We start from the raw sequence: 15016 nt of genomic DNA on the forward strand, positions 1-15016 counted from the left end.
AAAATGATCAGAATTGAGGCCGGGCACAGTGCCTCACACCTGCAATCTGAGCACCCTGGGAGGCCAAGGGAGGTGGATTCCCTGAACTCACAGGTTTGAAACCAGCCTGAGCCAGAGTGAGACCCTTTCTCTAAAACTAGCCAGGCAGTGTGGCAAGTGCCTGTAGTCCCAGCTACTCAGGAGGCTGAGGCAAGAGAATTGGTTGAACCCAAGAGTTTGAGGTTGCTGTGAGCTATAATGCGACAGCACTCTACCGTGGGTGACAAAGTGAGACTCTGTCTAAAAGTAAATAAATAAGTAAATAAATAAATAATATAGTCAAAATTTTAGTTATACAGAATCATAAGCCTAAAAGGTACTATCTTCTGAAATACAAGTTCCTTCGCCTTTTGAGAAAAATATTATTGATAAGAATTCAATATCTTAATACTACAGCATTCACATTTGAAATTTTAATTTTGTCATTCCTAATTTTCACTGAATTAATACCCTCAAAAATATTCATATCTAAGGTAAATTTACAGTCTTACCATCTTCACTAATAAAAACATTTTCGTTGTTGTTGTTGTTTTGAGACAGTCTCACTATGTCGCCCTTGGTAGAGTACCATGGCATAACAGTTCACAGCAACTTCAACCTCTTGGGTGTAAGCAATTCTCTTGCCTCAGCCTCCCAAGTGGCTGGGATTACAGGTGCTCACCACAATGCTTGGCTATTTTGTTGTTATTGCAGTTGCCATTGTTGTTTAGCTCTCCTGGGCCAGGTTCAAACCCGCCATCATTGTGCTAAGGGCGCCAAGCCGCATAAAAACTGTTTATACTGGGTGGCACCTGTGGCTCAAAGGGGTAGGGTGCTAGCCCCATATGCCGGAGGTGCTGGGTTCAAACCCAGCCCCAGCCAAAAACTGCCAAAACAAACAAACAAACAAAAAAAAACTGTTTATACTAAACCTTCAGTATGCTAACTTGTTATGTACACCATACTCAAAAAATAAATATACAAAGTCACTACTCTACAAATGACTTAGTTAATGGCTTACTTATTTTTAATCATGAAAATATTTAAAACATTAAGGCAAATAAGTTATACTCTCTCTCAACTCAACAATTCCTAACATTTTGCCATATCTTTTTAAAATGAATACATATCTATTCATTTCTTTTGTTCCAACATTTTAGAAAATTAATTACATCATAATTGTTTATTGTAAAGATTTAACTTATCTCCTAAGAATAATCCACCTATATGTATAAACACCACAATCAAATTTCCATATATCTTTTAATATTTCACTATTTCACAATTCAAGAATTTGTACTTAACTGATTCCTATTTTACTTTAATTCGTCATAGATCTTTTATACTATTTTTGCAGTTTCTGGTTTCCAAGATATTATATAACTATAAAAGATAATCACACTCCTTATCTAAAAGGCCTAGAATATAAGGATTCACATCTTTGTTGCATCACATAATTTTTCTGCCCTTGACTTTGTTCACTACTTGCCAGCATAATTTGTCTTTTTTACAAAAACCTAAATATACAAGCTAAATATAATTAATTTTTTCAGAAAAGTATTTAGAAGCAACTTAACAACCTTCAACTCCAGTTTTCTCATTCATTATTCTACTCATTAATAATAACAACAGCAATAGCACTTACAGATACCAGATTCTTGTCTAAGCACTTTACATGATTTTACAGCAACTGGTAATAATGGTTATACCATTAATTTATTGTCATTTTGGAGAAGAATTTTAAAGAAACTTGTAGCTTTATTCTCATTCAGTTTTACTAAAACACATCAAAAGCAAAGTATGTAGCATATTGCCTTACACATAGGAAATAGTATTGTATTAGGCAACTGAAATATTGGAATCAATACCAGGTTTAATCATTCCTCTCCATCAATATCAGGGACTCATTGGCAGGTTATGTTAATATCTCTGATGGTCATTCTTGTTTTTGAATTCCTGAATCTTGCCGGTTGCTGTAAAATCATGTGAAGTGTTTAAAAAATTATATTTCAAACCACTACTTTATTACTAATAAAAGGAATATAATATTTTAAAATATATTTGACATAGTTTTTGAAAGATAATACCAAATTAGCAAAAATGAAGAGAAAGGATGCTATTATATAAGCAATAGCAATGAAATAGCTTATTTGAAAAAAAAATTTTACAGAATCTATTAAAATTAAGCATTTAATAATTGACCCTGCAAATCCATTTCTTTGAAAATTTAATTCTCCCGCAATTCTTGTCACATAGAAAATACCAAGTGATTTTGCCTGCACTTTGAGTTGTTCCATTCATTAAAAAAAAAATTTTTTTTGAGACATTCTCACTAGGTCAGTCTCACAGTGTCACCCTCGATAGAAGGCTGTGGAATCACAGCTCACAGCAATCTCAAACTCCTGGGCTTAAGCTGTTCTCTTGCCTCAGTCTCCCAGTAGCTACAGGCACCCACCAAAACACCTGGCTATTTTTTGTTGCAGTTGTCATTGTTGTTTTAGCTGGCATGGGCTCGATTTGAACCTGCCAGCCCCAGTATGTGGCTGGCACCAAGCCCATTCTTATAATTTTAATTTCTAATGTTTTTGTGTAATTTCTTTTCCAATTTTGTTGGAATATATGTTAGAGGCATCGTTTAATGTTTTTAACTAAAATTACTATTAGTTAAAATTTACACAAAGGGAAGAGCCTGAATGTACAAAATATATGATTTTCCTTTATGACTAATATGACACATTGTTCATTTGGTTTGGATAAAAGAATGTTTTGCCGGGCAAAGAAGATTTTCTAAGAAGCATTTGTAATAAATTGTGTTATAAAGCAGTTGTATTGAGAAACAGCTTTGCTTTATTTTGAACAAATCTTCTTTGTAATGAGTTCACCATTAAATGTAGGAACTTAATTCTCCATTTGCTAAAACAATTCATTGTTTTTACCTATGATAAGTATTTTTTTCTTTATCTTTTTTGAGTATGACTTGATAGTAAAAATGGTAGAACCGACAACCTCGGAGTGGTGCACTGCTTGAATTCTTACCATAATGAAAACCTAACAAACTTTTACTCTTTTTACTCTTATCTTTCATCAGTAACCACTTCTTTCTTTCTATTTATACTGATCAGATTCATAAAATGAGAAGATAAGTTTAAAGGAAGATAATTTTAAAACAGCTTTTTTTCTTTCTCTTGCAGTGTAATAATTACTGTTAAAACCTGTAAAGTGAGTCAGATCAAGGTTAAGGACGCTTAAGAAATGATCAAAGTGGAATAGTTGCCTGCTTCCCCTAAACAGCAGTAAATCATTAACATCAATTAATTATTCCATTTACATCGTCAAATGGCTTAAGAACAAACTGCACAGAAACCAAGCATGCCAGCATGCAGTTTTCAAAATGCAATTTATAAGTGATATTTAAGAATCACCAACTAAAAAACTATAATTCTCTTGTAACTTGATGTTTTAATTTTAAGAGTTAGCATCCACTGATACCAATTAAAAAATCAGTAAGGAATAGGACCCAGCAGCGGTTCAGCACAACTCTCGCGTTCCGGTGCCAGCGGATTACTGGTGAGGGTTGGGGAGAGGGAGGCGGCGGGTCATGGTCCTGGAGCGAGTGGTCTCTCCAGGTGCGGATGGACCCCTGCTCCTCACCGCTCCGCTGTGTCCACAGGTCAGTCTGCCCGGCCCAGTTGGCCGTACACCGGGTCTGAGCGGTGTTTTTGTTTTCTAACAAACTCTAGCTCTAAGTTTTTTGTTTTCCCTTTTCTTTTTTTTATTAGAAATATGAGCTTTATTTTAAATTTAGCTCTAAATTTAATTATAATTAAAAACTATAGCTCTAAGTTTTTTGTTTTCCCTTTTCTTTTTTTTATTAGCAATATGAGCTTTATTTTAAATTTAGAGAAACATTGAAAATAAACTTTTTTTTACAAATTATAATTTAGCACTTAAAATAAAATTTATAAATGTTAAACATTAATCCTTAATTCAAAATAATGATATCCATAGAGCACACCTGGTGTTAGCTAATAGAAGTTCACTTAAGACTAGTATTTCTTCCGTGTTTAACCATTAATACTTCCTAAAATTTGATTACAGTGATTTCAACTTTCTAATTTTTAATTACTAGGGGTACAATAACAGTTGTGTATCTTTACAGGGTACATATGTTTTGCTACAGGCATACCATGTGTATTAATCAAATCAGTGTGACTGGGGTGTCCATCGCCTCAGGCATTTAACATTTTCCTTTGTGTTAAGAACATTCCAATTCCACTCTTAGTTATTTTAAATTCTGCCCTAACTTATTGTTGATTACAGTCACCTTGATCTATAAATTATTGTTCATTCTAACTGTACTTTTGCACTCAACTATATGATTTAACTTTATAAAGTTGATCAAGCCCTTTATGTAATAGCTCAAAGATAACTCTTTCAAATATGAAATATTTATACCAGCAAGGAAATTATAAAAACGTATATAAATTATACCAAAGGACTTGATTTCATGGCTGTCTATATATAGATTACACACATGTAAAAACATTAAACCAAATACAGATGCCATTACATTCTCTTATTATGTATGTTATACAGCAAACTGCAGACTCATAAATGTCATTCTATTATGTATCAACTGAAAAAAAATAGTTCAAAAAAAGTCTTTGAAGACATGTAGGAGTGAAATGTGCCTGCATTAAAAGCAGAGCTTTTAGATCACATTTCCCACAGACTCCCTGCAGCAGGAGCCTTCAAAAAGACAAGATGGTTTTGTTAATGATTTCAATGGATTATCGAATCTCATCTTCCTTGATCACTAGTGGCAGTACAAACCTGATGATGTCACCATGGGTTGGCTTTACCTCAGAGTCACAGACACACTTTCCAAGCATCATAATCTTTTGTTTCTTTAATAACAATAACATTTTATAATCCTTTTCCTCTTACAGCAGTGATGATATCAGCAGGTAGTTTCATGAGTTCATTTCTCAAGATAATACCCATTTTGTCTGCATTTTCTGCAAGGTTTTCTTCTTCCAAAACCTCAAGGGCTGCAAAAGCCACCCAGCAGCCCAGCGGGTTGCCCTCATATATGGACCTGTGTTCCCCTGGTTTGATGGTCAGCATTATTTCATCATCACCCAACACCACAGATACAGGATATAGGCCCCCAGAAAGGTTCTTTCCAAGAAGGACTATATCAGGTCTGAGGTTTTCATGATCAACAGCCAGCCATCTAATCAGTTCTGGCCAATCCTGTCGGTATTTCATCAGCAATAAAGAGAACCTGATGCCTTGTGCAGAGTTCCTGAACTCCCATTTGGTAGTCTGGATCAGGGACAACAACTCTGGCTTCACGCTGGATTGGCTAAACCATAAATGCGGCGACATTTGGGTCTTAAAGATCATGCTCTAATGCAGACAGATCATTATATGGAAATGATTTCAAAATGGTCCAAAAACATCATAAATGTTTGGGTCCTGGACCTGGAGATAGCAGACAAAGTCCTACCTAAAAAGTTTCCAGCTGCAAAAACAATCTTTGATTTGTATTTCTGAATGCCCCTCGCGGAATAGCCCCACTTCTGAGCTAGTTTGCAGGCAGTCTCTCTAAGCCTCTACTCTTGTATTCATAGGAAGAACTTTGTGGTAGTTGAAAAGTTTAATAATGTACTCCTCATATTTACCAAGTACATTATTATAGAAAGCCCTAGATGTTAAAATCAATTTTTTGTCCACTTGACTCTTTTAAAGCATTCACAATCTTTGGATGACAATGCCCTTGGTTAAAGAACTATAAGAACTCAGGAAGTCAAAATATTTTCTGCTTTCTATACCAGAGTCTCACTTTTTCCCCCTCAGTAAAGTGCTGTGCTGTCACAGCTCACAGCAACCTCAAATTCTTAGGCTCAAGTGACTCTCGTGTCTCAGCCTCCCAAGTAGCTGGGACTACAGGTGCCCACTACAACACCTGGCTATCTTTCAGAGGGGAGAGGGGGTCCTCTCTCTGACTCAGGCTGGTCTCCAATCTGTAAGCTCAGGCAATCTGCCCTCCTTGACCTCCCAGAGTACTGGGATTACAACTATGAGCCACCTCGCCCAGCCAAGATAGCTCTAAGTTTAGAGGAGTTAGGAGGCGTCAGCACTGCAGCTGCCTTGAGATAGGATGAGGATGAAATTCAGTGATGCCACCATGTCCTCCCTCAAGTTGCCCAGACCTGCCTTCAGGTCCTACTTCCTACCATGGCCTAAGACTGATGATAAACATCAATTTGAAACTGAAGATCAAAAAATTGGGGCCAAACCTTTGCCAGGAGAAATTTTCATAAATGAAGTCAATTTTGTGAAAAAACACCAACAAATAAGACAGTTTGATTTATGCAGAAAGCTAGTGTGCAGCAGCTTCATAATCTTCTTTATTACAGAAGGCCCATTGAGTTACAGAAATTTCATTACAGAAACCTTTTTGATGAACATGATGACCCTTAAACATGTATTGAGCAAATTGTCACAGCAATAACCACAAGAGGAAGCAGAAAGTCCTAGGCTCCAACCAGAAAGTGAAGTTTATTTATTTGTTTTTATTTAGTTATTTGTTTGTTTTATTTTGTGTTTGTTTGTTTTGTATTTATTTATTTTTGAGACAGTCTCACTGTGTCATCCTGGGTAGAGTGCTGTGACATCACAGCTCACAGCAACCTCAAACTCTTGGGCTTAAGTGATTTCTCTTGCCTCAGCCTCCCAAGTAGCTGGGCATACAGGCACCAACCACAATGCCCAGCTATTTTTTTGTTGTAGTTGTCGTTGTTGTTTAGCTGGCCCACGTGGATTTGAATCCTCTAGCCTCTGTGCATGTGGCCTGCACCATCACCATTGTGCTACAGGCACCAAGTCCCAGACTGAAGTTTAATCCAACAGTTGTTTACTTTAAATATTTCCAAATTATCAGATTTTCTTTGATGAATCAGGTTCTGAGACTGCCAAAAAGGTAGGCCTTGCAATAGCTCAATATTCTCAGCCAATAGACCTCCAGATACTCTTTGTATGTGAACATGTTCATTAAAAAAATACAATTCATCCAAAAAACTTAAGGGGATCCCCTCAAAAGATGGAGGTATATGAGGTAGTGGACCTGGTGTGGTAGTAGCCCCTAAACTCCACTTTTGAAACTTTCTCAGATTAGAGCAGAGAAATTAAGAGGAAAGGAGCTTCTGGGGGAGAGTTTCTTCCTTTAACTAGGGTTACACAATATCCACTTGTCTTCCAGAATAGTCTGTAGTGCCACGTTCTCAAGCAGACCAAGATCTAAAGATCTTTTCCTATTCTTTTGTTGGAAGAAGGATGCGACTTTAGTGCTAGAACCACTCAAATGGCAGTGCTCTTCTGTAAGTGGCCCTCATCAAAGATGGCTGCAGCAGAGGAAAATTGACCAGCGGATTTGTACTGCCATTACTAAAAGTCATCCACAGGAAATGGATATTTACAATTCAGATTTAGGTAAGAGCTCACTTAATATCCAAGAAATTCAGGTAGCATATGTGAAACTGAAGCAATTATGCATTAATAAGCCTTTTGATGAAACTAAAGGGAAATGATTATCTTCACTGAAAAATACTCAGTGGTTGGAATATATAAGGGCATTCCTCAGACATTCAGCAGAACCTGTGTGCGTGCTTGAAAGCAAACATCTTTCTGTAGTCCTACAACAAAGAGGAGGAAGGAAAAGACTTGAACTGTTTCCTGCTTCTCTTGTTCATGTGATGCTGGATCCCTATTTTAGGACAATTACCAGATTTCAAAGTCTGATACAGTAAGAGTCAAGGCAGGATTATCAGTTCCTAGACAGATGCAACCATTTAAAGAGATCAGAGAAAGACTCTATCTTATTTTTGCTATTCTTGGATGCCACATGACAGCTATTAGAACAGTACCCAGCAGCTTTCCAGTTCTCTGAGACCTACTTAGGGGAGTACCCAGATCTCACTGTTCAGCACCTTCTTGTTTAACTCTCCTCACCAGTGGGTGAAGAAAAGAATGGAATTTGCTATAAGCAGGAGGGAGGGGGATTAATGGGATTACACCTGTGGTGCATCTTACAAGGGTATATGTGAATCCTAGTAAATGTGGAATGTAAAGGTCTCAGCAAAATAACTAAGAAAATGCTATGAAAGCTATGTTAACTAATGTAATGGAAATGTGTCAAACGATCTATGAACCAAGTTATGATCATATTAATGTACACAGCTATAATTTAATAAAAAAAAAAGGAAAAAAATATCCAATTGGGTGATGAGAAGGGCTTCAAATTTTCTTTGGTTTGGGACTGGTCTCTGCAATTTACAGCAAAGGACTATACTCTTTTTATAACCCCTTCTACATTGAAAAGAGCTCCCCTTGCATTCAGAACGGCTCTGTGAAGTCTTTTAAATGAATAAAGAAAACCTATAGCTTCACACTGAGAGGAATGCCATGTTCCTTAAAGAATGGAATCATCAGTGACCAAAAACTACTTCCTGGGAGAAATTCACTAATACTAAAAAAACTAAAGCCAAAGCCTCTTCTCAAACATGCAGCTGAAACAGTGACATGGAGCAATATTTTACAGAGTGGTTTTCCAAACCAGTCATCAGCCTGCATGGGGTTATTCTGCCATATCTTTCTGGAACACACATAAAACTATGGAAACTGTGCTTCTCTGTTGTGTTCCCAAGGCTCAGATCAATCTGCCTTTCATAAGCTGTCCCTGCTGGCTGAAAAGGTAGACATGTTCATCAGGATGCTGTGGTAGCAGCACAGCAGACGAAGCCTGCTGCCCAGAATATGGTTATCTACTGAGCACTAGCAAATGAAAATTAAAATGTGGTATTTTCCAAACAGGGAAACTGATTTTTTTTCTTTTGGATGAAAATTGTTAACCTAGGCATTGAAGCTGTAATGACTTTATATGAAAGAGTTAAAGTTGAAATTTTCACTAATATTTAAAAATTGGTTGAATCATACTTCCCTCACACTTATTTTAGAAGAGAGGTGTAAATTTTTTGTATGTCCCATATTATTCTCGATCTGGCTCATTTTTAGATTATTTGTAGGCAAACATTCCCCCATTCTTACAACTGTGATCAAACTAATCGGGTTTTGTCTGCTTCATCTCTTTTGACTGCATCCACTTTTTTCCAACTATCTACTAAAACAGCAACCCAAAGAAGCAAGACAACATGAAAGTTAAGAAATTGTTTAATATATTTCTAGCAACATGTGATAAAACCCACAACAGGCGTTAGTAGGTATTCATGTATTTTTCTGCTTACTTTCTGTCATCTCTAATTGAAACTCATCTGATGAAGGAGGCCAGAATTTATTATTTTAGATCATTTGGTGGGGGGTATATAATTGTGTTTTGAAATCATAAGTTTGCTTTTAGCTTCATAGGACTAACTTTAAACTGATATACACTATTAAACCTAGAAGTGCCTTTCACATTAATATTAAAGTATATATATCACAGAGGAAGATATAAATTTCACTTTTTAAAATTAGGGTCTTAAAACCCCACTGCATATAGGAAATAGGTTTGGCATACTAAGCTTCATAGTCAGGAGTCCAAAAAGCCACATTCCTATTCCTCAGAAAGCTACTAAGAACATGGGCCTGGCTGGGATACTGATTTGAAAAGCTACTCAGGCTGTCCTTGCCATGCAGCCATTGCCAGGGCTGTAGGTAGGAGAGTGTTGTCTGCACAGAAACCGGGTCCTCAGAAACAGGGCTTGCTGGAGCAATTTAGACATTGTTGTCAGTATTCTGGTGTGGTAAACTGTTGTTAGCACTTCCCCCTTGGAGAAACTAATTAGGTCACAAGTCCTTCTTCTCTCAAAGTTCTTAATGCTTAGGAATAGAGAACAGGAGAAATAAAAATGGACTTCTCTCAGATTACTGTCATTTTAATAGTGACAGAAACAATCCTCCCAGGCCTGGCTTTTGACAACAATGTTAAGAGGAGACTCTAAGGCAAACAAAGGTGTTTTCTTAGTCTGAAACACCCGCATTTCCAAGCCTAATAAAACTGTACAGTCAAAGCTGAAGTTCTTCTGGCAATGACATTTAACACTTCCCCAACCCACACATACTCCTCATTACCTGTTTAAAACATGGATATTTTCAAATTTAACTGTTGGGAGTTTCTCAAACCACAATCTTAAGTTTTTGAAATTTTTTATAGTAAAATTTATAGTAAAATATCTACTTAGCTTATTTCTTTTTCCAAATCAAGTTTTTTCAACATAGTATCTTTCATCTTTGTATGTACTGAATAGCTATATCAATGTGAATTATTTGCCTTTTAAAAATTATGTCTCTATGATCTATTACACACCCACATAAGAGAAAAATTCAAACCAATTCTAGCAGGAGGATAGGGGAATGAGAGATTGGGAGAAGAGAAGGTGGAGAGGGTTGAGGGTATTTCCACTTAATGGGTACAATGTTAAAGTGGAAGGTATAACTCTTGGAGGAAGGACATAATTATAAGAGGGACTTTACCTAATAAATCCAAATATTATAACCTAATTATTTGTACCTTTAATAAAAAAATTATGTCTCTAGGTGTAACAAAGTTCTTATAAAATTTAAGAAAGTCATCTTGTGGATAAACCTAATGTTTTTGCCAACTTATATAAATAATAAGGGCTATTTTTATTTATTTAAATAGAAATATTATCATTAAACATTTTCTAGTCCTTAATTGGGAACCTATCCTGAAACCTTTAGGACACCACAGCATATCCTGCCATTGAAAGTGTAATAATTCACTCCTTTTTATTAACCTTTTTATCACAAATTGTTCTAAATTTGTTTTGTGGATTGATCATTTTTCTCTATATAATTTTCTTCTCTCAAACGTGTATTTCAACGCCTTTAGTAATTTCTTTTTTAATTCACAAATTTCAAAAGTATTAGCTACTATTAATACTATTTTAAAATAGAAAATGAATATTTTTGTATGATCAAATGTAGGAAGTTTTTTGTTTTCTTCTTGCTGGACAGCTGATATATGATTATTGTGCTATAGTTTATTCTGAATAATATGAAAAACAACTTTAATAGCCTTAAGCTAGGCTATTGTTAAACTGCTTGGCACTTCTGGTACCAGAAGGCACGCTGAGTGCATGAAAGAAAGCTCAGAACCATTGCCTTCACGTCCTGCCGACATAACCTGGTCTGATAGGATGCCATGCAAATGCCAACAGCTCGGGACTTTCTAGTACTGAACATAAACATGTACAGTGTCTTATTGTTATTTTATGATAGAACCCCAAGCTTAAAACGAAAAAGCTATAACCCAATTATAGCCCAAGAACATGGGGAAATGGGAGAGGGAGGAAAGGGAACAGTGGAAGGTGGGTGGAGGGAGGGTAATTGGTGGGGTCACACCTACAGTGAATCTTACAAGGGTACAAGTGAAATTTACTAAATGTAGAATATAAATGTTTTAACACAATAACTAAGAAAATGCCAGAAGGCTGTGTTAACCAGTTCAATAAAAATATTTCAAATTGTATATAAAACTAGCATGTTGTACCCCATGATTGCATTAACATACACAGCTATGATTTAATAAAAAATAAATGAATAAAGATAAAAAGCAGAAATTAATGAATATGAAAATTATAGATATAAATTATACATGCAATTAGATTTTTTAATTTTTTTTATTAAGTCTTTGTACATAGATCATAAATACATTTATGCCTATTTCAGTGTGTTGATTATTTGTACAGATCGGAGTGCTTACATCATACTAATCAACATAGTTTCATCTCATTTACCCATTTATAGCATTAGGACATTTGTGTTCTACACATGATAGAACCAACTTGTACTTGCAATGTGCTCCATAGTTGTGGTCCCCCTACTATTCCCTACTACCCCTCCCCTTTTCACCCCCTCCCCTTCCCTCCTTCATCATACCCTAAAGTTGTGTTTCATTTTTCATATGCAAGTGTGAGTTATTATAAATTGGTTTCACAGTAGTGCTGAGTACATTGGATACTTTTTTTTCCATTCCTGAGATTCTTTGCCAAGAAGAATATTTTCCAGTTCCATCCATATAAACATAAAGGAGGTAAATTATTTTGTTATTGCTGCATAATATTCCATGGTATACATATATCACAATTTATTAATCCATTCATGTGTCAATGGGCACTTGGGCTTCTTCCATGATTTGGCAATTAGGAATTGAGCTTCAATGAACAATCTGGCGAATCCTATGTACTCAATTTTGATATGAGGACAATTAATGACAATTAAGGTCATGGGGGGGGAGGAAAAGCAGAGAGAGGGAAGGAGGGAGAGGGGTGGGGCCTCAGTGTGTGCCACGCCTTCTGGTGAGAAAATCTTTATTGCCAAATGATTTTTGGTCCTTTGGGTATACACCTAGTAGAGGAATTGCAGGATCAAACGGCAGGTCTACATTTAGATCCCTGAGTATTCTCCAAACTTCCTTCCAGAAGGAATGTACTAGCTTGCATTCCCACCAGCAGTGTAGAAGTGTTCCCTTTTTTCTCCACATCCATGCCAACATCTGTTGGTTTGGGATTTTGTGATGTGGGCTATTCTTACTGGAGTTAGATGGTATCTCAGAGTAGTTTTGGTTTGCATTGCTCTGATGATTAAAAATGATGAGCATTTTTTCATGTGTCTGTAGGCCATGCACCTGTCTTCTTCAGAGAAACTTCTGTTCATGTCTCTTGCCCACAATGAAATGGGATCACTTGCTTTTTGCTTAGTAAGAAGTTTGAGTTCTCTGTGGATTCTGGTTATTAGACCTTTGTCAGTAGTATAACTTGCAAAAATCCTCTCCCATTCTGAGGGCTGTCTATTTGCTTTACTTAGTGTGTTCTTGGCAGTGCAGAAGATTTTTAATTTGATCAGATCCCAGTAATGTATTTTCAATGTTGCTTCAACTGCCCCGGGTGTCTTCCTCATGATGTATTTTCCCAGGCCAATTTTCTCAAGTGTTTCCCCGGCACTCTCTCTAAGAATATTTATAGTTTCATGTCTTGAGTTTAAGTCCTTTAACCTATGAGAGTCAATTTTTGTTAGAGGAGAAAGGTGTGGGTCCAGTTTCAGTCTTGTACAAGTTGCAAGCCAATTCATCCAGTGCCATTTTTTGAGAAAGGAATCTTTCTCCCAATTTATATTTTTAATAGGCTTATCAAAAATCAAATTATAATAAGTGTATGGGTTCACCTTTTGGTCTTCAATTCTGTTCCATACATCTACCTCTCTATTTTTGTGCCAGTACCATGCTGTTTTGATCACTATCGATTTGTAGTATAGTCTGAGGTCTGGTAGCGTGATTCCTCCTGCTTTGTTTTTATTTTTGAGTAATGTCTTGGCTATTCGAGGTTTTTTCTGATTCCATATAAAATGAAGAATTATTTTTTCAAGATCTTTAAAGTATGACAGTGGAGCTTTAATGGGGATTGCATTGAAATTATATATTGCCTTGGGTAGTATGGACATTTTAACAATGTTGATTCTTCCCAACCATAAGCATGGTATATTTTTCCATTTGTTAACATTCTCAGCTATCTCTTTTCTTAGAGTTTCATAGTTCTCTTTATATAGATCTTTCACATCCTTTGTTAAACTCCCAAGTATTTCATCTTCTTTGGCACTACTGTGAATGGGATAGAGTCCTTAATTTTTTTTTTTTTCATTTCTTTCTTTTTTATTTTTTAATTTTATTGTTGGGGATTCATTGAGGGTACAATAAGCCAGGTTACACTGATCACATTTGTTAGGGAAAGTCCCTCTTGCAATCATGTCTTGCCCCCAGAAGGCGTGGCACACACTGAGGCCCCACCCCTCTCCCTCCTTCCCTCTCTCTGCTTTTCCTTCCCCCCCATGACCTTAATTGTCATTAATTGTCCTCATATCAAAATTGAGTACATAGGATTCATACTTCTCCATTCTTGTGATGCTTTACTAAGAATAATGTCTTCCACTTCCATCCAGGTTAATACAAAGGATGTAAAGTCTCCATTTTTTTTAATAGCTGAATAATATCCCATGGTATACATATACCACAGCTTGTTAATCCATTCCTGGGTTGGTGGGCATTTAGGCTATTTCCACATTTTGGCAATTGTAAATTGAGCTGCAATAAAAAGGTTTTTTTCCTTCTGGGTAGATGCCCAGTAATGGGATTGCAGGATCAAATGGGAGGTCTAGCTTGAGTGCTTTGAGGTTTCTCCATACTTCCTTCCAGAAAGGTTGTACTAGTTTGCAGTCCCACCAGCAGTGTAAAAGTGTTCCCTTCTCTCCACATCCACACCAGCATCTGCAGTTTTGAGATTCTGTGATGTGGGCCATTCTCACTGGGGTTAGATGGTATCTCAGGGTGGTTTTGATTTGCATTTCTCTAATATATAGGGATGATGAACATTTTTTCATACGTTTGTTAGCCATTCATCGGTCTTCTTTAGAGAAGGTTCTATTCATGTCTCTTGCCCATTGATATATGGGAATTTTGGCTTTTTTCATGTGGATTAATTTGAGTTCTTTATAGATCCTAATTATTAAGCTTTTGTCTGATTCAAAATATGCAAATATCCTTTCCCATTGTGTAGGTTGTCTCTTTGTTTGGTTGTTGTCTCCTTGACTGTACAGAAGCTTTTCAGTTTAATGAAGTCCAATTTGTTTATTTTTATTGTTGTTGCAATTGCCATGGCAGTCTTCTTCATAAATTCTTTCCCCAGGCCAATATTTTCCAGTGTTTTTCCTATGCTTTCTTTGAGGATTTTTATTGTTTCACGCCTTAAATTTAAGTCCTTTATCCATCTTGAATCAATTTTTATGAGTGGGGAAAGGTGTGGGTCCAGTTTCAGTCTTCTACATGTGGATATCCAGTTCTCCCAACACCATTTATTGAATAGGGAGTCTTTCCCCCAAGGTATGTTCTTGTTTGGTTTATCGAAGATTAGGTGGTTGTAAG

The 15016-nt window shown here is 36.4% G+C and overlaps 2 pseudogenes; one reads left to right on the top strand and one right to left on the bottom strand.

Annotated features, from left to right (window-relative positions):
• Positions 1-4769: 4769 nt before the first annotated feature.
• Positions 4770-6213, bottom strand: LOC128578964 (ornithine aminotransferase, mitochondrial-like; annotated as a pseudogene).
• On the top strand, positions 6212-8806 carry LOC128578965 (myotubularin-related protein 10-like; annotated as a pseudogene).
• Positions 8807-15016: the final 6210 nt, after the last annotated feature.

This window comes from Nycticebus coucang, chromosome Y (genome assembly GCF_027406575.1).
Source record: "Nycticebus coucang isolate mNycCou1 chromosome Y, mNycCou1.pri, whole genome shotgun sequence".
Taxonomy (NCBI): domain Eukaryota; kingdom Metazoa; phylum Chordata; class Mammalia; order Primates; family Lorisidae; genus Nycticebus; species Nycticebus coucang.